Here is a 27702-nt window from a genome sequence, read left to right as displayed (position 1 = left end):
GCTTGATGAAGCAGAGTGTGCACAAGGGTTCAAGCGCACCCTCGGCTCTGATGTAGCAGAGCCGAGGCTGCACAAGGGTTCAAGCGCACCCTCGGCTCTGATGTAGGAGAGCCGAGGGTGCACTTGAACCCTTGTGCACCCTCGGCTCTGCTACATCAGAGCCGAGGGTGCGCTTGAACCCTTGTGCACACTCTGCTTCATCAAGCTAATAGAATGCATTGGCCAGCACTGATTGGCCAGAGTACGGAATTCGGCCAATCAGCGCTGGCCAATGCATCCCTATGGGAAAAAGTTTATCTCACAAAAATCACAATTACACACCCGATAGAGCCCCAAAAAGTTATTTTTAATAACATTCCCCCCTAAATAAAGGTTATCCCTAGCTATCCCTGCCTGTACAGCTATCCCTGTCTCATAGTCACAAAGTTCACATTCTCATATGACCCGGATTTGAAATCCACTATTCGTCTAAAATGGAGGTCACCTGATTTCGGCAGCCAATGACTTTTTCCAATTTTTTTCAATGCCCCCAGTGTCGTAGTTCCTGTCCCACCTCCCCTGCGCTGTTATTGGTGCAAAAAAGGCGCCAGGGAAGGTGGGAGGGGAATCGAATTTTGGCGCACTTTACCACGTGGTGTTCGATTCGATTCGAACATGGCGAACACCCTGATATCCGATCGAACATGTGTTCGATAGAACACTGTTCGCTCATCTCTAGTTACTAAGTGCCGCCTGTAATAAAAGTAATATTATGACGAGCCTAAGAGCCTTCTATAAGGTCCCGCCTGTCATGGTAAATGATCGCTACCTCTAGATCTCGTTACAGGGCATGGTAATCCATGCCAAAATGGCGGTGCTCATGTGCTGCCAGTATAATGGTGCCTTGCTCCACTTTGAGTGTCCTCTATCAAGTCAGGCGCTGATCAGGGGCATTGCCGATGGGTCTCCACCCTATAATACAGTGACCCGGAAGCTATGGCGGCCGCTCAGCTCCTGAGTAATAGTATGGTGTGTGCCGTGAAAGGGTTAAAGAGGTCGTCTACCTAATAGATGGTCTATCATTGAGATGTACGCCTTGTATCCCTATCAAGACTGTGAGACATCTCTGTATCGCCCATAACCTCCGCTAACAAGAATACGCTGTAAGGGTGCATTCACACTGAGTAAATGCTAGCTTATTTTGTAGAGTAAAATTACACTTGTAAATTTTGCTATCCCATTGACTTCAATGACATTTTACAGGCGTATTTTTACAGGCGTATTTTTACACTTGTAAAAAAATATCATTGAAGTCAATGGGACAGCAAAATTTACAAGTGTAATTTTACTCTACAAAATAAGCTAGCGCTTACTCAGTGTGAATGCACCCTAAGGGTGGGGTAGGGGGCCCTAGTAACAATCTGCACTGGGGGCCACAAGACTTTAGTGATATCACTGGATATTATCATTAATCTTTTTTTTTCTTTTTTGCAGTCCAAACTGAAATGTGTATGATAAACAGAACATTTCAGCAATGTGTTAACCCCTGTGAAAAAAGCTGTATGTCCCTTTATAAAGAATGTCCTTATGAACGTAAAAGCGGATGTTTCTGCCCAGACGGCCTCTTTGACAATGGCTCTGGAGAGTGTGTGAAACCGGAATACTGCTGTCCTGAGTACCAAACAAGGGAAGGATGTGCCAATCCATGTATGCAATCCTGTGATAAATACTGGAATAAAGATAAATCATGCACCAAAGATTGTAAACCTGGCTGCCACTGTATAACAGGATACTATAAGCCGGAGGGCAGCAACAAATGTGTCCCTGGTCCTGACTGCCCCAAATATGGCTAAACCGCCCTATACATGTCCTATAACTATTGGCAACATGTAAAGTGACCTTGTCCAATGATATGGAGATGAGTCTAATGGAAATAAAATAGTTGCCAAAGTGTTTTTGACTCTTTTTATCTATTGTGTTGATTTAGTGAGTCAGTGTATGTAAGGATGACTGGTCCAACGTGGAAGTAGGAGAACCTACTAATAGGGATGTGCAAACCAGTTTGTGACCACCTGGGTGTGTTGCTAATTTTATTAATATGTTTTTGGCAATATGGAAATGAGTCGCTCCCAAAAGCTTATTTGTATATTGCCAAAAATAGAAATATCTCAGCAATGGAGGCACAAGGGGAAAACACTATTTTGTTTTGGTGAAACTAACCTATCTATCTGCAGGGCTGGAATGATGGTTTAGGGTTACCAGGATCCAATATATCTATCTGCAGGGCTGGGGTGATATACTGCTTCTGGTGACAGTAACCTATCTATCTGCGGGGCTGGGGTGATATGCTGGTTCTGGTAACAGTAACCTATCTATCTGCAGGGCTGGGGTGATATGCTGGTTCTGGTAACAGTAACCTATCTATCTGCAGGGCTGGGGTGATATGCTGGTTCTGGTAACAGTAACCTATCTATCTGCAGGGCTGGGGTGATATGCTGGTTCTGGTGACAGTAACCTATTTATCTGCAGGGCTGGGGTGATATGCTGGTTCTGATGACACTAACCTATCTATCTGCAGGGCTGGGGTGATATACTGGATACTGGTGACACTAACCTATCTATCTGCAGGGCTGGGGTGATATGCTGGTTCTGGTGACACTAACCTATCTATCTGCAGGGCTGGGGTGATATGCTGGTTCTGGTGACACTAACCTATCTATCTGCAGGGCTGGGGTGATATGCTGGTTCTGGTGACACTAACCTATCTATCTGCAGGGCTGGGGTGATATGCTAGTTCTGGTAACAGTAACCTATCTATCTGCAGGACTGGGGTGATATACTGGTTCTGGTGACAGTAACCTATCTATCTGCAGGGCTGGGGTGATATGCTGGTTCTGATGACACTAACCTATCTATCTGCAGGGCTGGGGTGATATGCTGGTTCCGGTGACACTAACCTATATATCTGGTGATACAGATATTTCACCTTCTTAGGATTACAGGGCAATAAAATGTTCTGTATGACGTCCCATTGCAAGTTCTGATTTGCTAGATACAAAACAGACATATTATGGAAAAAAATCTAGAATGTGATAGAACACTGTAATGTCTGTCAATGACAAGGAGACAAGGATGTCCTTTTAGAGTAAAACCTTCATGGTTGGTAAGTCCAGTACGGGGGGTCAGGTCCTCACTAGAGATGAGCGAACACTAAAATGTTCGAGGTTCGAAATTCAATTCGAACAGCCACTCACTGTTCGAGTGTTCGAATGGGTTTCGAACCCCATTATAGTCTATGGGGAACATATACTCGTTAAGGGGGAAACCCAAATTCGTGTCTGGAGGGTCACCAAGTCCACTATGACACCCCAGGAAATGATACCAACACCCTGGAATGACACTGGCATAAAAGTCACTTTATTTCATGGAAATCCCTGTCAGTTTGCGATTTTCGCAAGCTAACTTTTCCCCATAGAAATGCATTGGCCAGTGCTGATTGGCCAGAGTACGGAACTCGACCAATCAGCGCTGGCTCTGCTGGAGGAGGCGGAGTCTAAGATCGCTCCACACCAGTCTCCATTCAGGTCCGACCTTAGAATCCGCCTCCTCCGGCAGAGCCAGCGCTGATTGGCCGAAGGCTGGCCAATGCATTCCTATGCGAATGCAGAGACTTAGCAGTGCTGAGTCAGTTTTGCTCAACTACACATCTGATGCACACTCGGCACTGCTACATCAGATGTAGCAATCTGATGTAGCAGAGCCGAGGGTGCACTAGAACCCCTGTGCAAACTCAGTTCACGCTAATAGAATGCATTGGCCAGCGCTGATTGGCCAATGCATTCTATTAGCCCGATGAAGTAGAGCTGAATGTGTGTGCTAAGCACACACATTCAGCACTGCTTCATCACGCCAATACAATGCATTAGCCAGTGCTGATTGGCCAGAGTATGGAATTCGGCCAATCAGCGCTGGCTCTGCTGGAGGAGGCGGAGTCTAAGGTCGGACCTGAATGGAGACTGGTGTGGAGCGATCTTAGACTCCGCCTCCTCCAGCAGAGCCAGCGCTGATTGGCCGAATTCCGTACTCTGGCCAATCAGCACTGGCTAATGCATTGTATTGGCGTGATGAAGCAGTGCTGAATGTGTGTGCTTAGCACACACATTCAGCTCTACTTCATCGGGCTAATAGAATGCATTGGCCAATCAGCGCTGGCCTATGCATTCTATTAGCTTGATGAAGCAGAGTGTGCACAAGGGTTCAAGCGCACCCTCGGCTCTGATGTAGCAGAGCCGAGGCTGCACAAGGGTTCAAGCGCACCCTCGGCTCTGACGTAGCAGAGCCGAGGGTGCACAAGGGTTCAAGTGCACCCTCGGCTCTGATGTAGCAGAGCCGAGGCTGCACAAGGGTTCAAGTGCACCCTCGGCTCTGATGTAGCAGAGCCGAGGGTGCACTTGAACCCTTGTGCAGCCTCGGCTCTGCTACATCAGAGCCGAGGGTGCGCTTGAACCCTTGTGCACACTCTGCTTCAGCAAGCTAATAGAATGCATTGGTCAGCGCTGATTGAAGCAGAGCTGAATCTGTGTGCTTAGCTCAACTACTCCACCGGTGTAGCCAATAGAATGCATTGGCCAGCACTGATTGGCCAGAGTACGGAATTCGGCCAATCAGCGCTGGCCAATGCATCCCTATGGGAAAAAGTTTATCTCACAAAAATCACAATTACACACCCGATAGAGCCCCAAAAAGTTATTTTTAATAACATTCCCCCCTAAATAAAGGTTATCCCTAGCTATCCCTGCCTGTACAGCTATCCCTGTCTCATAGTCACAAAGTTCACATTCTCATATGACCCGGATTTGAAATCCACTATTCGTCTAAAATGGAGGTCACCTGATTTCGGCAGCCAATGACTTTTTCCAATTTTTTTCAATGCCCCCGGTGTCGTAGTTCCTGTCCCACCTCCCCTGCACTGTTATTGGTGCAAAAAAGGCGCCAGGGAAGGTGGGAGGGGAATCGAATTTTGGCGCACTTTACCACGCGGTGTTCGATTCGATTCGAATATGGCGAACACCCTGATATCCGATCGAACATGTGTTCGATAGAACACTGTTCGCTCATCTCTAGTCCTCACCTCTAACATCAGATTTGGGTGCTGTAGACTTAAGCACATTTGATATAACAGTATAGGACTGTAAGGATTGAGGAAATCATGTAATATATTTAATACAAAGCAAAATATATAGAAATCATCGGACCCTATAATAGAACTGACACCCTCCAATGCCCTATGTGTCAAGGAAATTCTTAGTATATGAATATTGGAGATGTGTCTTAGATACATTATGGCACATCATTTCTTATTTTGCTTACTTATATAGCGCCATCATATTCCGCAGCGCTTTACAGAAATGTATAGGTCCCATATAGGTACCATATAGTTCCTGTACAGTGAAGTACAGGAACGAATGATGGAAGGAGAGGTCAAGGTACGTAGCCGGAGTCAAACGCCAGAGAGAGTAAGTTCTCCAGAGTCGCAATCCAAAGAGGAGTCCAGATACACAGTCCAGTGGTCAGAGTCAGAAAAACACAAACAGCAAACAGGAAGCAACAAGGACGGGAGCCAAAACCAGGGGGAAACCAATAGCCGGCATGGAGGAGAGAAATGGAGGGAATTATAAAGATCCAGACTGACACATAAGTTAAAGCACAGTTTCTTAAAGGGGAAATCATCTTTGCAGAATAGAACCCAATTCGATACGGGTTTTAAAAAAAATTGGGGGTTTGGCGGCATGACATGTTTTTCCAGGCCTCAATAGTAACTTAGGGTCATTGATGTCACAGAGGCGAGGATGTACTGGTGAGTATAAGTTTCTTACATTTTTTCTGCTCCTCTCTATGACCTCTGATTATTATACTTTTAGTTTTGAACAAACTTTGCGAGTCATTGCACCCGGGGCTCCACCAAAATGTAGGTGCCAGCATATAAATTTACAATATACTAAGTAACAGCCTAATTGGATACAAAGTAACAACATCAGCAAAATGAAAGGCGCAATCCTGCTGAGCTGTCACCAGACAAAGCGCGGGCACACCAATGGGTTGCACCACTATTCTGCCCATATATATATATATATATATATATATATATATATATATATATATATACCGTATATACTCGAGTATAAGCCGACCCGAGTATAAGCCGAGGCTCCTAATTTTACCACAAAAAAACTGGGAAAACTTAAAGATTCGAGTATAAGCCGAGGGGGGGGGGGGGGGAGGGGAATGCAGCAGCTACTGGAAATTTTCAAAAATTAAAATGGTTTTTGGGTGCAGTCGATGCTGGGGAAGGGAAGGGGGTGTTTTGGTTGTCTGTCTGCCCCTTCCCTGAGCTTGAGGACTGTTTTTTTTTTTTTCCCCCACGTGGAATTCAGTCTGGCTGAATATAGGGGATCTGCAGTGCTCCTATTAACCCCTTCCTGACAGAAGAGGAGCACTGCAGATCCCCTATATTCAGTAGACATTACAGATATTGATAAGAGACGCCTTCTAATACTTTTAGCTAAGGCACATGTTACAGTCACTACTATATAGTAACGACTAGATTATATTCCTAATCCTGTTACCCGGAATATGCTGAATAAAGCTAAACATGTATTAGTGGGACACTCTCATTTTATAACCTATGTAATATCCCGTGTGCCTTACTGACACACCTCCATACTAGGTTACCCAGTGCGCTTAACCCTTTCCTGCTGGAGGAATTTTGAAATTTTTGATTTTTGTTTTTGACTCCCCGTCTTCCAAACCCCATATCTTTTATATTTTTCAATTCACAGATCAGTCTCAGGGCTTAATGTTTGCAGGACAAACTGCACTTTATAATGGTACCATTTATTATATTACAATTGGAGAAAAAAAGCATTTGTGTGACTTTCCTACGGGCTACTTTTTGACGGCGTTCACTCTGCAGCCAAAATGACATGTCACCTATATTCTATTTTTTGGTACGATTCCAGGGATACCAAATTTATATGGTTTTTAAAATCCAGACCTGCAAAAAAGTCTCTAAAAGTCGCCATATTCTGACTCCTGGAACCTTTTTCTGCGGGGCCAGGTGTACTTTTACCATTTTGGGGAATGTCTGTCGCCTTGATCACTATTTATTCAAATTTTTATCAAAGACAAAACTGCGAAAAAACGGCGGCTTGGCGCTTTTGATTTTTTTTTCCTGATAGGGCGTTCACTGTACAGGAAATATGTTTCTATAAGTTTATAGACATGGTATAATCCAGCAGAGACCCCGCGGCTATGTTCTGCCACCATCTATAATACCTGGCATCTGCTGTACTATTATGGTATATGACAGGAAAGGGTTGATCTAAGGAAAGAGTTAATGTTGCAGATCCATTTACGTCCTCTTTTATATTGCATTTGTCAATATTGCAGAAATTTCTGTTTCCTGTAGTCGAGAAGGTGGCACAGAGGGGTTAAGTACCCTATTTTTCGGACTATAAGACGCACTTTTCCCCCCCCCAAATTTCGGAGGAAAATGAGGGTGCGTCTTATAGCCCGAATGTAGACTGGGGGGGAGGAGTGGAACTGCAACATCGCCGCGCTCCTGCCACCGCTGGTTTTCTGCAGCAGCAGGAGCGTGGCAATACTGTAGGCCCTGTGCCGGTGGCTAACACAGTCCGGAGCGAATGCCTGCCATCAGAGATCGCAGGCACGAGCTCCGACAACTCCACTGTAAAAATTACAGCGGAGATGCCCACCGGAGATATCCTCCTCCCCCCCCCAAAAAAATAAATAAATAAAAAAATTTCAAGTTAGCATTGGGGCTGCATACCTGTAAAGTTGCAGGCCGGCTCCTGTGCGACGAGCTTGCAGGAGCTAACCTGTTCCGGTGACAGCCAGGAGCCTACTGAAGGCTCCCAGGCCTGTCATCGCTATATTACTATTGTGGCTGGTCTATGACCCTCCGCAATAGTAATGTATAGAATATCCCATAGACGGCAATACACTTCTATTGCCGACTATGGGATTGCAATCAAATGATTGCAGGTTCAAGCCCTCTAGAGGGCGTTAATAAAATAGTAAAAAAAAAAAACTTAAAAAAAATAATAATAATAAAAAATAAAATAAATAAAAGTTCACCTCCTTTCCCTAGAATACATATAAAAGTATAACATTACTGTGAAACATATATACATTAGGTATCCCTGTGTCCGAAAATGCCCGGTCAGTTTGGAGAAGGCCCCCTTCACATCTCAGGGGGGACCTGGAGCAGTTTGCCAAAGAAGAAGGGTCTAAGATTCCAGCAGAGCCTTGTAAGAAACTCATTGCTGGTTACCGGAAGCGGTTGTGCGCAGTTATTGTGTCTAAAGGTTGTGCTACCAAGTATTAGGCTGAGGGGGCCAATACGTTTTGCCATTTTTGGATTTTACTTTTTTTTTAATTCTCTTTTGTGTTTTTTCATTGCAAGCAAAATAAATGAAGATATTACCAAAGAGTTTGTGCTTGTAATCATTTTCTGGAAGAAACTGAGTATTATCTGACAGAATTGCAGGGGGCCAATACTTTTGGCCAACACTGTAAGTTATTCACTATACAGAACATATGCCTTTCCCTAGAATAATCTGCACTAATTGGAATTTTATTTCACTTTATTCTAGTTGTTTTCTTCCTCTGATGCATATTTATTTATAGTCCCCTCCTAGAACACACCTAAACCCCCATTGTATATAAAACCGTGCACTGGTAGAATCCCTGCAATACCAGAAGACCGTACTCTGCATCATCTAGGTATGTACACACTGCATGTGTATATAAGCTTTTACTCATCAAGGCGAGGGGGTAAGTGATATCATAGACAGCTCCTATACCTCATATAGTGTCTCATAAGCCTCATGACCTCCTCGTCCCTGCTTTGTATGTGCTGACATTGCATTGCCTGTGGTTAGGTAGAGCTGGAACAAGTTTGGATTTTCTGGCTGCATTTTTGTCCTATATTTTACTTAATTGACCTATTTTGGCTCCTTTCTATGGACTCCTGCATTTCTTTATTCTTTCCCTTGCAAAAGGTAAAAATGGAGGATTAATTTCGTCCTGTATTTCGACAAAGCTATTCCCATGTTCGGATAGAACTGTAAGGATAGGTTCACATGGAGTTTTTTGAAGGTGGGTTTTGACACGGAATCCACCTCAAAATCCGCCTGCAAAAAAAAGGCTCCCGTTCCGCACGGAATGTTCACAAGGTAGAAGCGGTTTCCGTGACCTTTTTTTTTAACAAACATTTTCAAATAATCGGATCAAATCCGGTTCTACAAGTCTCATATTCTCTTTTTTATGACACCAGGTTGTAGATGAAAAATTCCAAAAATATCATCAGTTGAAAACACAGTTAAAATTAGGAGCAGCTTTATATAAGTAGGACAATCCCGGCTGTATGTTCCACTGGTGATTCCTCGGGAGATGTTACATCTACATTTTGCCTCTGCATTTGCGGCAGATGATTTGGGTTGTGGTGTGATGTGGAGCAGGAGGGGATATCACAGCCGGCTCCTCCCTTTCCTGCCCCACCTTTCTCCTCTCGCCCTTCTACATCACTAGACACCCCCTCTTAGGTCTAAGTTATTGTAACCTTCCTTTTGGTTATATTACGTTCCAATCTGCAAACAGCTCACTAGACCTAATCCCATCGGGGTAGAAGATCACTAGACATTTCTCTTCTGGATATTGTAAGGTGAGTGTCACCATTGTCTTCACTTTCTTCTCTCTTTTTCTCTCCCCCCGTTCTATTTCTGGACACCTTTAATTTTTCTACAGATGTTACCTGGGATATCAGATGGATTTCCCAGTCCTGCAGAACTGTATATTCACCATAATATTCTAAACTTGTCCTGCCTATATCTGACACCTGTCCTGCCTATTTACAACACCTGTCCTGCCTATATCCGATACCTGTCTTGTCTACATCCAATACCTGTCCTCTCTATTTACAACACCTGTCCTGTCTATATCTGATACCTGTCCTGTCTATTTATGACACCTGTCCTGCCTATATCTGATACCTGTCCAGTCTATATCCGATACCTGTCCTGCCTATATCTGATACCTGTCCTGTCTATATCCGATACCTGTCCTGTCTACTTACAACACCTGTCCTGTCTATATCTGATACCTGTCCTGTCTATATCCGATACCTGTCCTCTCTATTTACAACACCTGTCCTGTCTATATCTGATACCTGTCCTGTCTATTTATGACACCTGTCCTGCCTATATCTGATACCTGTCCTGTCTATATCCGATACCTGTCCTGCCATTATCCGATACCTGTCCTGTCTATATCTGATACCTGTCCTGCCTATATCCGACACCTGTCCTGTCTATTTACAACACCTGTCCTGTCTATATCTGATACCTGTCCTGTCTATATCCGACATCTGTCCTGCCTATATCTGATACCTGTCCTGTCTACATCCGATACCTGTCCTCTCTATTTACAACACCTGTCCTGCCTATATCTGATACCTGTCCTGTCTATATCCTATACCTGTCCTGCCTATATCCGATACCTGTCCTGTCTATTTATGACACCTGTCCTGCCTATATCTGATACCTGTCCTGTCTATATCCGATACCTGTCCTGCCCTTATCCGATACCTGTCCTGCCTATATCTGATACCTGTCCTGTCTATATCCTATACCTGTCCTGCCTATATCCGATACCTGTCCTGTCTATTTATGACACCTGTCCTGCCTATATATGATACCTGTCCTGTCTATATCCGATACCTGTCCTGCCCTTATCCGATACCTGTCCTGCCTATATCTGATACCTGTCCTGTCTATATCCTATACCTGTCCTGCCTATATCCGATACCTGTCCTGTCTATTTATGACACCTGTCCTGCCTATATCTGATACCTGTCCTGTCTATATCCGATACCTGTCCTGCCCTTATCCGATACCTGTCCTGCCCTTATCCGATACCTGTCCTGCCTATATCTGATACCTGTCCTGTCTATATCCTATACCTGTCCTGCCTATATCCGATACCTGTCCTGTCTATTTATGACACCTATCCTGCCTATATCTGATACCTGTCCTGTCTATATCCGATACCTGTCCTGCCCTTATCCGATACCTGTCCTGCCTATATCTGATACCTGTCCTGTCTATATCCGATACCTATCCTGCCCTTATCCAATACCTGTCCTGCCTATATCCGATACCTGTCCTGCCTATATCCGATACCTATCCTGCCCTTATCCGATACCTGTCCTGCCTATATCTGATACCTGTTCTGTCCTTATCCGATACCTGTCCTGCCTATATCCGATACCTGTCCTGTCTATTTCCAACACCTGTCCTGTCTATATCCGACACCTGTCCTGCCCTTATCCGATACCTGTCCTGCCTATATCCGATACCTGTCCTGTCTATATCTGATACCTATCCTGTCTATATCCGATACCTGCCCTGTCTATTTCCAACACCTGTCCTGTCTATATCCGACACCTGTCCTGCTTATATCCGACACCTGTCCTGTCTATTTACAACACCTGTCATGTCTATTTACAACACCTGTCCTGTCTATATCCTATACCTGTCCTGCCTATATCTGATACCTGTCCTGTCTATATCTGATACCTGTTCTGTCCTTATCCGATACCTGTCCTGCCTATATCTGATACCTGTCCTGCCATTATCCGATACCTGTCCTGCCTATATCTGATACCTGTCCTGTCTATTTCCGATACCTGCCCTGTCTATTTCCAACACCTGTCCTGTCTATATCCGACACCTGTCCTGCTTATATCCGACACCTGTCCTGTCTATTTACAACACCTGTCATGTCTATTTACAACACCTGTCCTGTCTATATCCTATACCTGTCCTGCCTATATCTGATACCTGTCCTGTCTATATCCTATACCTGTCCTGCCTATATCTGATACCTGTCCTGCCTATATCCGACACCTGTCCTGCCTATATCTGATACCTGTCCTGTCTATATCCTATACCTGTCCTGTCTATATCCTATACCTGTCCTGCCCATATCCGATACCTGTCCTGCCTATATCCGTTGCTTGTCCTGCCTATATCCGACATCTGTCCTGCCTCAAAATTTGTAGCAGCAATAATTTGTGTCTTTGCACCCTGCTGAGTCTGTCTGATAACATAGTAAAGCTTACAGAAGGAGATGGCACCTTATACTAGCAGCTGTTGAGCAAAACTTCCTTCTGCCATGAGAACCCTTGGTCCAAAATTTGACATCCATCTTAGAAGATCAATTTATGAGTCTGACGAGAATCTTTCATCAAACTGTCCCATCACAGTCAGCAAATGTAATCCAAAGGACTCAAGAATAGAAAAAGAGAGATACCAAAGACTGTAATTGTAGATAAAACTATAAATACTGAATCATATGAGCAAAGTAAGACACGGAACAATCCGGCACAGAATATCTGTCTGTATCTACTGAATAAGCATCTGCAGCTAATAAAAGAGAAAAGTAATCATACAAAGTCAATAAAGGCCCAGACTGTACAACCAGTTCTTGGCAAACTTACCGGTATATTATGTGCCAGCGACCAATATGGTAAATAACAGAGAGAGAGAATAACAGGAACCAAGAAAAGGCTTACTGATTATCTTATCCTTTGTAAGTCACTGCATAAATACATTACATTACCTATACTCTGCTGAGCATCAGTTACATCCTGTATTATACTCCAGAGCTGCGCTCACTATTCTACTGGTACAGTCACTGTGTACATACATTACATTACCTATACTCTGCTGAGCATCAGTTACATCCTGTATTATACTCCAGAGCTGCTATTCTTGGCAATGTTACCATATGTTTGACCTCAGAAACCTCCAATGTTCAGCTATATTTGTTAGGAGCTGCTGTAAGGAGTTGCCAAGCTATATTTTAACCCTCTAGTGCCCAGTGCAGGAGAAATGTGATATTACGTTCTAATAAATGACAGTACATGTAATACCTGGATCCTCCACAGTGAGAGGGGTTTATGTAAGTCTGGACTTTGGTGACATTTTCAGCACCTTCCTCTAGGGGACTCGATGTGACATGGCTTCCTGAGTGTCAGTAATAGACAATGCTAGACCTAATAAAGTTTTCTGACTCTAATCAAATATTTCCATAATTTGCAGAAACAAGTCTGAACCCAAAAGCTTAAGATGGCTCGAAAATCTGTCCTACTGCTGTCATCCCTGAGTGAGTCGTATCTGTGATTTATCTGCAAACTGTCATGTCCTACTGTTACATATATACCCTGTTTATCCAAAAATAAGCCCTAGAATGATTTTGCAGGGTTTTTAGAGTAGGTTTCAAATATAAGCCCTACTCTAATATGAGCCCTAGTTACAGTCAGCGCCTCTAGGGCGAGGTTATGTCCTGCAGGTCAAAATCCGCTCACCTGATCCCAGATTCTGAGTGCTGTCTCCCGGGTCGGCTACTATGTGGTGGGCTTGGCTACCAGACATCAGGTGCCGCCCCTGCTCGCTCCTAAAGACGCAGCCACGAAACTGCAGCACTTCCCCCTTAGTGTAAAGGAGAGGATACAGAGAGAGGACGGCTCTACACCAAGTGTTCACAGTAAGTTTAAGACCCTGTACACATATAAGCGGGCCAAAAATCATAGAAAACCAATATGGCTAACTAAAACAGTACAGAATGCAATGAGGGATAAAAAGGAAGCATTTAAAGTACTAAAACAAGATAGTAGCGACACAGTATTAAATACTATAAGGAGGAAAATAACCTGTGCAAAAGGCAAATAAAGGAGGCGGAGACTGAAGCTGAGAAAAAAATTGCCAAGGAAAGTAAAAATAATCCAAAATTATTTTTCAACTACATAAACAATAAGAGAATAAAAACTGACAATGTGAGCACTTTTTTAAAAATAATCTGGGTGTAATGGTGGAGGAGGATGAGGAAAAAGCACAAGTATTAAATGTCTTCTTCTCTGCAGTGTTTACACAAGAAAATCCATTGGCCAACAACATGATTAGGGGGAATGTTAACTCTCAATTAAATGTCACCTGCTTAACCCAGGAAGACGTACGGCGCCGCCTGCAAAACACTAAAATAGAGAAATCTCCCGGTCCAGATGGCATACACCCCCGAGTTCTGAGGGAATTAAGCATGGTCATAGATAGAGCCTTGTATCTAATATTTAAGGATTCAGTAATGATTGGGTCTGTTCCACAGGATTGGCAAATAGCAAATGTGGTGCCAGTTTTCAAAAAGGGGTGTAAAAGTGAACCTGGAAACTATAGGCCAGTAAGGTTAACTTCTGTGGTGGGTAAGATGTTTGAGGGCTTTCTAAGAGATGCTATCCTGGAGTATCTCAATGTAAATAATCTTATAACACCAAATCAGCATGGAGGAATTGGTCCTGTCGGACTAATCTGATCAGCTTCTATGAGAAGGTCAGTTCAAGCCTGGGCATGGCTAATGCAGTAGACGTGGTGTATCTGGACATGGGTGATGCAGTAGATGTGGTGTACCTGGACTTTTCAAAGGCTTTTGATACTGTTCCACATAAACGGTTGGTATGCAAAATGAGAATGTTGGGACTGGGGGAAAACATCTGCATTTGGGTTAGAAACTGGCTCACTGATAGAAAACAGAGGGTACTTGTTAATGGTAAATATTCAGACTGGGCTACAGTCACCAGTGGGTGCCACAGGGGTCAGTACTGTAGGGGTCACAGTCACCAGTGGGGTGCCGCAGGGGTCAGTATTAGGTCCTCTCTTGTTTAATATCTTTATTAATGACCTGGTAGATGGGGTTACAAAGCAGGGTGTCCATATTTGCAGATGAAACTAAACTTTGTAGGGTAATCAATAATGAGGAGGATAGTAGAATATTACAGGGGGATCTAAGGAAACTGGAAGCATGGGCGGAGACTTGGCAAATGACGTTTAATGTTGACAAATGTAAAGTAATGCACTTTGGGCGACGTAATAAAATGTATGACTATGTACTAAATAGTAAATTACTGGGTAAGACGGCCAATGAAAAAGACTTAGGGATTTTGGTGGACAGCAAGCTTACCTTTAATGACCAGTGCCAGGCAGCTGCTGCCAAGGCAAATAAGATTATGGGATGCATCAAAAGAGGTCTAGATTCTCATGACAAGGACAAAGTTATACCTCTATACAAATCACTGGTACGGCCACACTCAATTGTGTGCGATTTTGGGGCCCGATATACAAGAAAGACATAAGTGAACTTGAAAAAGTGCAAAGACGGGCAACCAAAATGATTAGGGGAATGGGTGGACTGGAGTACAACGATAGATTAACAAACTTGGGGTTATTCAGTTTAGAGAAAAGACGTCTACGGGGAGATCTAATAACAATGTACAAATACATGAAGGGACAATACAAAGAACTTTCTAAGGATATTTTTACTCCTAGACCAGTGACAGTGACAAGAGGACATCCACTACGTATGGAGGAGAGAAGGTTTCACCAGAAACATAGAAGGGGATTCTTCACAGTAAGAACAGCGAGGCTCTGGAAGTCTCTGCCCCGGGAAGTGGTGATGGCGGATTCACTGAACAAGTTCAAAGTGGGCCTGGATGCCTTTCTTAAAGAGAAAAATATTACAGGTTATGACTCTAGATTTTAAGGACACGTTGATCAAGGGTTTTATACTGACTGCCAGATTTGGAGTCGGGATGAAATTTTTTCCCCTGAAATGGGGCACTTGGCATGAACCTTATGGGGTTTTTTGCCTTCCCCTGGATCAACACTGTAGGGATTGTAGGGTTATAGGTTGGACTTGATGGACTAATGTCTTTATCCAACCTCATCTACTATGTAACTATGTAAGTTAGAGTTTGGGTTACTGACACCATTATATCCCATTCCTTTAGGCTTTTTTAAGTGTTCTATAGGGTTTTCACTATCTATACCTAGAACTTTCTTTTTCCCTTTTGCAGGCATGCTTGTCTTGCTGGTAGGAGCAGTTGACACAGTCTGTAAGTATTTTACCCTTATACTTATAGATAGTGAGTAGGGTTGAGCCGATCTTGATTTTTCAGGATCGATTTTAAAATCCGATTTCCGATCGTTTTTCATTCGAACCCGATCTCAATCCCAATTCCGATCCCAATGCAAGTCAATGGGATTTTTTTTTATTAATCGGAGATCGAATTTTAAAAGCAATCCTATTCACTATACAGCATGGAATCTAACAATTGTTAGAATCCACGCTGTGTAGTGAATCACTAAAGTAGCCAGAGGATTTTTTTTTAATCCTCTGGCTACTTAGTCCCCCTTGGTGTCCACTTACCTCCAGAGATGGCTGGTCCGGTGCCCGGTGCCTTCCTTCTTATTTGCCTCGCTGCCGCTCCATGCTGCTCTTCTCCCTTCGCTGCCCCCTCCCTGCCAGGTTAGGAGAGTGTGGGCGGGTTAGGAGAGTGTGGGCGGGTACTAGGAGGGGAGATGTCATGTCTCCCCACCCTGTACCCGCCCACAATCTCCTTAGCCACAAGCCCCGCCTACTTAGCACTTTAAACAGCAAGGCAAGAAGAAGGAGGGCACCGGAACAGCCATGTCTGGAGGTAAGTAGCTGCTAGAGATGTTTAATTTAGCCTTCCATTCGAATGAATGGAGGCAGCCAGCGCGCAGGGGGTTAAGGCTGTGTGCCGGCTGCTTCCATTCATTCCTATGGAACTGCAGCGAAGCCTTCACACTAAGTCTACAGCATATACTCAGTGTAAAGGCTAAGCAAAGCATTGTGGGAAAAGATCACCGATCTCGATCCCACATAAAAAAGATCGTGTTCGGAATTCCGATCGCGATCGTGAAATTTTCTCAATCGCCAATCGGAATCCGATCTTTTCCGAACACGATCGCTCAACCCTAATAGTGAGATAGAAAATTCTTCAAATTACTTAAAAATATATGTTTAGTATGAAAACTTTAAAAGATTGGTTATTTTTTGTGACTCATCCCCTTTTAAGGTGCACTCCAGGTAATGTGGATGCACCATATTATGCCTAGTGCAGTGTCTGGAGTAATCAGAAGACCCCAAGGCACTAGTCATGGTCCAGATTAGACTTTATATTATTGGGCATAATGTGACAGACAGTACAGGGATCTCCGTCTACAATAGTGTTGATCCAGAGCAAGGCAAAACTACAACCATCTCCGGCAATGTCTTTACCCCTACATAAGTACAGTGTTGGCCAAAAGTATTGGCACCCCTGCAATTCTGTCAGATAATACACATTTTCTTCCAGAAAGTGATTGCTAGCACAAATTCTTTGGTATTAATATCTTCATTTAATTTGTCTTCAATGGAAAACCACAAAAAGAATTGTCAAAAAGCCAAATTGGATATAATTCCACAGCAAACATAAAAAAGGGGGTGGACAAAAGTATTGGCACTGTTTGAAAAATCATGTGATGCTTCTCTAATTTATCTAATTAACAGCACCTGTTACTTACCTGAGGCACCTAACAGGTGGTGGCAATAACTAAATCACACTTGCAGCCAGTTGAAATGGATTAAAGTTGACTCCACCTCTGTCCTGTGTCCTTGTGTGACCACATTGAGCATGGAGAAAAGAAAGAAGACCAAAGAACTGTCTGAGGACTTGAGAAGCAAAATTGTGAGGAAGCATGAGCAATCTCAAGGCTACAAGTCCATCTCCAGAGACCTGAATGTTCCTGTGTCTACCGTGTGGATAGTGGATAAAGAACCTCGACTAACATTCAAAGAAGTTCAAGCTGCCCTGCAGTCCGATGGTACACCATTGTCAACCCATACTATTCGTCGGCGTCTGAATGAAAAGGGACTGTATGGTAGGATACCCAGGAAGACCCCACTTCTTACCCAGAGACAGAAAAAAGCCAGGCTGGAGTTTGCCAAAACTTACCTGAGAAAGCCAAAAATGTTTTGGAAGAATGTTCTCTGGTCAGATGAGACAAAAGTAGGAAAAGGCATCAACATAGAGTTTACAGGGGGAAAAAAAGAGGCCTTCAAAGAAAAGAACATGGACCCTACAGTCAGACATGGTGGAGGTTCCCTGATGTTTTGCGGTTGCTTTGCTGCCTCTGGCATTGGACTGCTTGACCGTGTGCATGGCATTATGAAGTCTGAAGACTAACAACACATTGTGCAGCATAATGTAGGGCCCAGTGTGAGAAAGCTGGGTCTCCCTCAGAGGTCAGGGGTCTTCCAGCAGGACAATGACCCAAAACACACTTCAGGTCAGCACTAGAAAATGGTGGTGAGAGAAAGCCCTGGAGACTTGTAAGGCCGGGTTCACACGGAGTTACGTGCCGCGAGATTTGGCACGTAGACGCCGCGTGACCCTTTGCGTGCCGTACACGCTCCCATTCATTTCAATGGGAGCGGGGAGCGTATGCGCCGCGCTAGTTTGCGGCCGTGCATTTATTCACGGCCGCAAACTAGCGCGGCGCATACGCTCCCCGCTCCCATTGAAATGAATGGGAGCGTGTACGGCACGCAAAGGGTCACGCGGCGTCTACGTGCCAAATCTCGCGGCACGTAACTCCGTGTGAACCCGGCCTAAAGTGGCAGCAATGAGTCCAGCCCTGAATCCCATAGAACACCTGTGGGGGAGGAGGAGAGATCTCTTGGTGGCAGTTTGGAGAAGGCCCCCTTCACATCTCAGGGGGGACCGCGAGCAGTTTGCCAAAGAAGAATGGTCTAAGATTCCAGCAGAGCCTTGTAAGAAACTCATTGCTGGTTAGCGGAAGCGGTTGTCCGCAGTTATTGTGTCTAAAGGTTGTGCTACCAAGTATTAGGCTGAGGGCGCCAATACTTCTGTCCGACCCATTTTTGGAGTTTTGTGTAAAATGATCAATGATTTGACTTTTTTGTTTTTCATTTTTTTTGTGTTTTTTTTCATTGCAAGCAAAATAAATGAAGATATTAATACCAAAGAGTTTGTGCTTGTAATCATGTTCTGGAAGAACACGAGTATTTTCTGACAGAATTGCAGGGGGGCCAATACTTTTGGCCAACACTGTATATGTGAGTAGGAGATCAGGATTGTACTTCCAGAGAGAGTTGGGCAAAAAACTCAGTTCTAGTGTCAGCCATTTTGGTAGCCACCCAACATCCCCAGGTGTTACACCCAATATTATACTACAGTCCAGGGGTCCGTCATAATTTTATTTCCTTGAAATTCTTACCTAAGTTCAAAGACGTTGTTCAAGTTCCTGCAATACCATAAATAACCTCGGCCATTTTTGAAAGTAAGTAGTCGTGTTATTCATTATGGAGAACCCTTTGAAGTTGATCTTAATTTTTCTTGTATATTATTTGTTTTGCAGTCACTTGTAAAAAAGATGAAGTATTTAGTCCTTGTTGGGGTTCCTCTCCTCCAACTTGCGATAACATGAAGCCTACGTGCACTTCAGACTGTAAGCCAGGATGTATCTGCAAGACAGGCTTTGTAAGAGATGACTCTGGTCAATGTGTTCCAATAGAAGACTGCTGCAAAGGGAACACCACCTATAAAGATGGTGGCGATGACTGCGGCAACGTCTGCAAATCAATCTTTAACCTTAGAATACTGTGCAAAAATTATTGTACACCTGCCTGGCACAAACAGATATATCCGTTCTGAGGATTGCCCCAAACATAGCAATCCATTAATCCCTGCATGAGATGAAAATTAAAGGGACCTTGTCCATTTATAATGGGACATGTCTAATGGAAATAAAGTGGTTGTAAAAAATTATCATTTTTATCTATTTTTGGATTCAGATTGAAACAACATACACTGATCTCTGACCTGTGGCATAACTAGGAATGGTGGGGCCTCAAGGCGAACATTTGACATGGGACCCCTCCTGCCCCCTGACCCCCACTCGCACAAACTGCATTCTTGAACACACTGTTATTCCCCATAGTGACACCTGTACATAGTATAAAGCCCAATAGTGACCTCTGCAAACAGTATTATGCCCCATAGTGGCCCCTGCACACAGTATTATACCCCATAGCGGCCCCTGCACACAGTATTATGCCCCATAGTGGCCCCTGCACACAGTATTATACCCCATAGTGGCCCCTGCACACAGTATTATACCCCATAGCGGCCCCTGCACACAGTATTATGCCCCATAGTGGCCCCTGCACACAGTATTATGTCCCATAGTGGCCCCTGCACACAGGATTATGCACCATAGTGGCCCCTGCACACAGTATTATGTCCCATAGTGACCCCTGCACACAGTATTATGCCCTACAGTGACCCCTGCACACAGTATTATGCCCTATAGTGGCCCCTGCACACAGTATTATGTCCCATAGTGTCCCCTGCACACAGTATTATGCCCCATAGTGTCCCCTGCGCACAGTATTATCACCCATAGTGGCCCCTGCACACAGTATTATGCCCTATAGTGGCTCCTACACACAGTAATATGTCCCATAGTGTCCCCTGCACACAGTATTATGCCCCATAGTGTCCCCTGCGCACAGTATTATCACCCATAGTGGCCCCTGCACACAGTATTATGCCCTATAGTGGCTCCTACACACAGTAATATGTCCCATAGTGGCTCCTACACACAGTATTATGCCCAATTGTGGACCATCCATGAACAGTTCTTATACTCTGGGGTGGTCCATAACCCAGATCTATGAAGGAGTTCACCTGTAATACTGCAAGATCCAGAGCTGATTTGGGACCCTGGGATAGAAGATGTTTAAGGCTGTGCCCTTAACTGGCATGTCCGACTATGGAGATTACAAGTACCAACCAGTGCCCCTTGTTAATTGAGTGGTGTCCAACATTCTGCTAAGCTTTATGAGACTTTGAGGACAGGAATCTCTGGCAGTCCCATAGAAGTGACTGGAGAGTTGGCCATGTATGTGAACCACTGCTCCATTCACAAGGGGCAGTTAGAGGTACTTGTAATCCCCCATTCTCCTGATCACATATAGGATGTGATCTATAAGTTCCGCTATGTGTAACCTTCACCTCTGTTTTACAAAGAATGAGGTACAAGACACCCCAACATCTCAGGATCCATCTCCTTATTGTAGACACCGGCTGCCATATGCCTCAGCCTTATACATACTAAGATGTAGCTGTGCTGGCTTTGTCTGTATGGCGGAGTTCCTACTTTACCATTCTGTATAATTCATGATAATATTGTTATGTATTAATGGGGGAATTCTCTAAGTAAAACTGCCCAGTAAAATAAGATCAAAACTTGTATTTTATAGCCTTTCCTGGTTCTCATTTCCTATTCTACTACTTCAGCACCACAAGTAGCGGACAGCACCACAGCCTCCAATATAGGGCGAGCTAAGGGGCGGAGTGTGCAGTGTGTAGCTTGTAAGGGATTGTCTACATTGACACATTGTAATATATCCCAGAAGGGACTTTCAGGATCTGGATATGAATAAGATGATTCCATGGACTGGTGAGACACGGTAACACAAGGATACTGTATAGAGTTGTAGAGCTTTTTAATATGACAGATAAAAGTTATATATTGGGTGATTCTGTCTTATATAGAGGCTCCCAGCATGTACAGAGACTCCTTCACTGCCATTGAACACCTCTTTATGGCATATCACATCAATAAGCCACTAATACTGTAAGGTCAAGATTTCTTCTCTCGGTCTCCTATGTATAGACTGAAGGAGCAGAGTGTTAAAGGGGTTTCCAGGCTTTGTTAATTGATGGCTTATCCTTTGGATAGGTCATAAATGGAAGATCAGTGGGGTCTTGTACCCGATACCCCTGCAGATCAGCTCTTTGAAGCAGCCGTGAGTACCACTACTGCTTCACAGGCGAAGAGACTTCATGTTGATCAATCACATGGCCTGGTTGCAGCTCATTCCATTTCAAGTGAATGGGCTGAGCCGTATTACCAAGTACAGCCACTATACAATGTATGGCGCTATGCTTGGCGTTCTATGTAGAGGCCAAAACACGCACCCCAATGCTGCAGTCTCTATATACAGCTGACAGTCGGGGAGGGGGTTCCAGGTGTCGGACCACCACCAATCTTCAATTAACGGCTTATTCTAAGGATAGGTCATCAATTAACAAGCCTGGAAAACCCATTTACTTTGAGTGTGAGTTCTGATACATGGTTGTACTTTTTTTATTAGAAGACACCATCATGTCGGGTTTTATTCAGACATTTTATTCCAGGGGACCACATCTATAAGACAGAGTAAGGCAGAGGCCGGCGACTTCCCAGAGTTACCCATAAGATATACAGACATCAAGACAATTGGTGTGTTTGTGAGGAACATAGGGACGACACAGAGGTAGAACAATTAGGAAATATGGAAGGCCGGGAAGACCTCGGCCCAGAAGATTGGGGGGCAGTGGGCTAAAATGTATTGGGCATAACCATATCTGAGTGTAAGGTTTAAGACAATACCATTATATATGTTATGATACATTATACATAGCCCTTTGCAGTTGCACATGGTAGTAAGTCCCTAAAGGGCACAGACAAAAGTAAAAAATTCAGAATGAGAATTAGCCCCAATGATAGTCACTCTAAGGGCTCAGTCACATGACAGGGCTCATCAGCCGTCTACTAGCCCTTGTATTATCAGCCAGCACATGGCCCTATAGTGCATTGTTATATTAATGGTCCATGGGAACGATCTGTCAAAATATAGAACAAGCTACTTCACGGGCCAAGTTCATGGATCCCTCAATGGACTGATGTCCGGTATACACTCACCATGAATAAGGGCCGTGTGTATGCGCCTCAATGGTGACAGTGATGTCCCAGTACCTAAAATACCATATAATAGTACATATAAAGCCATACAACACAGAAAGGAGGATGTACTCAGGTGCTGGTTCCAATCACATGACCCCATGTCGGTTCCAGACCTGAAACAAGAGATTTGTACATAAAAGACGTGAGAGGAAAGCGTTCCAGATAATCCAGTTAAGGGCTAATTTTAGAGAACAATTAAGTTATTCACTATACAGAACATTGCGGCCTCTGCCAGGAATAATCTGCACTAACTGGAACTGGAACTATTCCACTTTGTTCTAGTTGTTGTACTTCTTTAGTTTACTAAGTGCATGTTATTTTAATGATACCCATTTTAGGGGCCCAAGACCCCCAGAGGTATGTTGTCTGTAGTTTCAAATTAAATAACAGGCCTGGATAGGCTACACCCATCCTTGAAGCCTGGAGAATCACAAAGACACAGCTGGTGGTGTATCAAAATGAGTTCCGATTTTAATGGTGCAAAAAGGTAGTTTAAATACAATACAGACAAAAGCAGGTTGGACTATTCTAATGACGTGATTGGTTAAGGCCTAATGCAATATACCTCACAGTCATTCTAGATGTATATCTCAAGGCTCGGTGCCAGCCTGGGGGCTAACATTTCAATAGACATCCTGTGTTCACATCCCCCTTGGAGACAATTAGTGTTACCATTCTATTTCCTTATCACTTAAAGGGTACGGTTACGGTGATACCTCATTTATATTATTTTTTTTATGTGTTACTAGTTCTGCAGAACAAAAACACATTTGGGGACATAAATCAATGTTTTTTGCATCGCCATTTTCTGAGAGGTGTAACATTTTTATTTTTCGGTTGACAGTGTTGGTTGGGGGCTTATTTTTTGCAGGACAACTTACACTTTTTATTGGTACTGTTGTGGGGTGCATATGACGTTCCGTCATTCATCATGTACATTAAATATTGTTTCTGTTTTATTGTACAGATTGTTACGGAGGCGGCAATACCAAATATGCAGTGTTTGTATTAATTTTTAGGGGTTTTTTTTATAATTCATTTTCTATAGAAAGAAGGGAATTTTTGGGGCTTTATAATTTTATTAATTGTTTTAAAACACTATTTTTTTCCACTTTTTTTTTTTTTTTCTACTTTTTCATGTGTCCCTATGGGACACTTGGATCAGTGATGATGTATTATGCTCTGTGAGACAGAGCATGCACGTGTCTCACAGAGCATAACAGTAAGTTTTGTTTTGTTTTAAATTCTGATTTTATTGAAAATTTTTACAAATTTTTACAATAGGTTCAAAATTGAGAGCAAAATAGGAAATAAAATTCAACAATAACAAATAAACATAGTACAATGAAGCTCCAGTTGACCGAGCGTAATACTTGAGAGGAACAGTACAGCAATCAAATACATTTACAATAATGAAGGCTTGCAAGAGTTATATATGGTGAAGTATTGTAAGGGGTGGGGGTGGGGGGAGGGGAATATTGGATATCAACTTAATACTAAGTTGTAAAAATGGGTTCGGGAGGGAGAGAAAGGATAAAGCAAACAATAAAGGGTTTGAGGGAAGGTAACAGTCGTCAAAGAATCTCACGTTAATGTTGGGAATGCTTCCCACCAGGGTGACCAGACTTTCAAATATGAATCTCGAGTCCTTTGTTGCCAGCTAACCAGCTCTTCGTACCTGGCAATTTGGTGAACCTTCTCACGCCATAACTGAAGCGTTGGAGGTGACGGTTGGAGCCAAAAAAGGGGGATCAGTGAGTTTGCAGCTGCAATTAGATGGGTTATTAAATTCACCTTAGAAGGGGAGTACTGAGGAGAAGGCTTAGACAATAAGACCATTTCGGGAGTTAGTTGCAATTTTTTGTTTATAATTTTTGATATCTGCGTCTCAACACCTGACCAGAAGGGTTTAATCATGTCGCAATTCCACCAGATGTGTGTCAGGCTTCCAATGTGCGTTTTACATCTCCAGCACAATTTGGAATCTGCTAGACCGTGTGCGTGAAGCCACTCAGGGGTTTTATACCATCTAGCTAAAAGTTTAAAATGTGTCTCTTGCAATCTTACGCATCTGGAAAAACCGTGTGAATGTTTTAAAATTGAATCTGTATCATCTTCTGAGAGCTGAGTATCCATTTCTTTTTCCCAAAAAAGAAGATATGTCGGTTTAGAGAAATCTTGAGCATTTAGAAGGACTGTTTTAAGGTAAGACAATTTCCTAAAGACTGGTGCACCTGAGACTAGCTTCACTTCAAAAGGGGTTAAGTTCCTATTTTTAAATCCTAGTGTCTTGATGTCTGTCATCCATGTATTAAAAGTAGCATATTGGAGAAAATTCAGTCGGGCTGACGGTAGACATTGTTGTAAGGCTTGTTGAGAGATGGGAGCTCCGTCTTTGAAAAGATCTGCTATTTTGTAACCTTCTAATTTAGTCCAGAAATTAGAGTCTGCGAATAACTGTTTCTTTAGGATCGCAGGGACTGCAGAGGCCGGTGTAATAGGAGAAATTTGTGGCGACAGCAAGGGACCGTATTGTGACCATGTTTCACATGGACCACGTAAAAGCGTATTGAAGGATGAGTTTCTCATCAACTTTGCTTCTGGGGCCCAAAGCATTTGTTTATACGTTGAGCCAAAATGGGCTCTTTCCAACGCAGTCAAAATCTGGTCTCTTACTGGGAATGCCATGGACATCCATCTGGAAAGCTGGACAGATTTGTAGTATAATGACAGGTCTGGGAGTGATAGGCCTCCTTTGTGTTTTGGCCTTGTGAGTAATTTATAGGACATTCTAGGTGGTTTATTGGACCAGAGGTACTTATTTGTCAGGGTTTTTATAGAGTGGAAGAAGCTCTTCGGCAATGCAATAGGGAGCATCTGCATGTGGTACAAAATTTTTGGGGTAACATACGTTTGGAACAGGTTCCTTCTGCCTATCCATGAGATGCATGGTAAATCATATGTATGGAGTGATGCTTTAATTTCTTTGAGCAAAGGGACGAAATTTTTATCATATAGGTCACTTATGTTGGGAGTGATGTGTACACCTAAGTACTTAATAGAGTCGTGTCTCCATGCGTATGGAGAGCGTGTCTTAAGTTGGTCTATTAAGTGTCTCGGGACTGAGATGTTTAAGATTTCTGATTTATCTACATTTATTTTAAAGTTGGAAATCTCCCCATAGGCAGACAAGAGCTCTGACAATTGAGGGAGTCCCTCCATTGGGTTTGAGAGTAAGAAAAGTATGTCGTCAGCAAAAGCCATAGAATATATGTCATGTTGTCCAACTGTAAAGCCCGAGATTTTGGGATGTTGTCTTGTCGCTTGTAGGAGGGGTTCCAGGGAAAGGATAAATAATGTTGGAGACAATGGGCAACCCTGCCTCGTACCGTTTGTTATGGAAAAATATTCGGAGAGAGATCCATTAACTTTAATCCTCGCATGTGGTTGCGAGTTAGTAGAAAAAATGGCTTCTATAAAGGGTAATGGAAAGCCGAAGGCCTGCAATGCACTTCTCATGTATGACCAGTTTACCCGGTCAAATGCTTTTTCAGCATCCGTTCCAAGTAATAATAACGGAGAGTGTTCTTTCTTAGCTATAGCAATCGCATGAAGAAGTCTTATAGAATTGTGTTTCCCTTCTCTTCCTTTTACAAAGCCAGCTTGTTCAGCGTCGAGCAAAGAAGGGAGCAGATCACTTATTCTCAAAGCCAAAAGTTTAGCCCAAATCTTGATATCTAAATTTAAGAGAGATATCGGTCTATAGCTACTGCATGATAAAGGATCTTTTCCTTCTTTAGCTATCAACGTGATGTGGGCTTCTTGGGTCTGCTTCTGCATAGGTATACCTTGTAGAAGCGCATTGCAAAACCTGGCTATATGAGGAAGTAATTGGGTTTGGAAAGACTTAAAATAGATCAGTGGGAAGCCATCGGGTCCGGGACTTTTCCCGGTGGGAAAGGTGGCTATTGTTTTGGCAATTTCGTCCTCTGTAATCGGTTGTAGGAGTTGGGCCTTAGCTGAGTCAGGGAGAGTGGGGAGATTTACTTTCTGAAAAAAAAGGTCAATCTTTTCTTGTTGGAGTCTTTTGAAGTCTGGTGTTTTGTCAGAGTCTATATTATAGAGTGACTGGTAGTAGGAATGAAAAGCAGATGCTATGCTACAGGTGTCATGTACTACTGAGCCCTGGGCAGTTTTCAGTGCGGCTATATGAGCCCTCATTTTTTCTTTTTTGATTAAAGCTGACATTATCTTACCCCCTTTGTTGCCATGTGCGTATAATTTACATCTGGAGTAAAGTAATTGTTTCGCAGTAGAAAAATTTAAGAGGAGTTTCAATTTTTCCCTTAAATTAGCTAGGTCTGCTTGGGCCAACAGTGAAGTGGATCTTTTATGCACTCTTTCCAGCGAGGAAATTTGTGCTAAAATCGAGTCCATTTCCTTTTGTCTTTCTTTTTTCAATTTGGACGCCTTAGCAATAAGGAGTCCCCTCATAAAAGACTTATGGGATTCCCAGACAAGTGTGGGGGAGATGTCCTCCTTAGTGTTAAGTTGAAAAAAGGCTTCTAGTTCATTCGCCAACTCTGAGCGAATTTCAGGTTTATCTAAAATTGACTCATTTAGGCGCCAAGACCAATTTCTGGGCGAGGGATTGGAGATAGTAAGCACTGTAGTTACGGGTGCGTGGTCTGAGACGCATTTCGAGCCAACATGCGATTGTAAAATATTCGAGACCAAGGACTGGGAGCAAAAAATGTAGTCCAGCCTCTGGTATGTCTGGTGAGGGGTAGAGAAAAAGGTATAATCCTTAACTCTAGTGTTTACTAGTCTCCATGAATCAATTAGATGTAGTTTCTGCAAATTGAGATGTAGCGTATGAATCGCTTTTTGTGAGTGCGTCGTCTTCCCAGAAGATGTATCTAAGTGAGGGTCT

Source organism: Leptodactylus fuscus, chromosome 6 (assembly GCF_031893055.1).
Source record: "Leptodactylus fuscus isolate aLepFus1 chromosome 6, aLepFus1.hap2, whole genome shotgun sequence".
NCBI lineage: Eukaryota > Metazoa > Chordata > Amphibia > Anura > Leptodactylidae > Leptodactylus > Leptodactylus fuscus.
The sequence above is the reverse complement of the archived record's forward strand: the minus strand, read 5'-3'. Positions refer to the sequence as shown.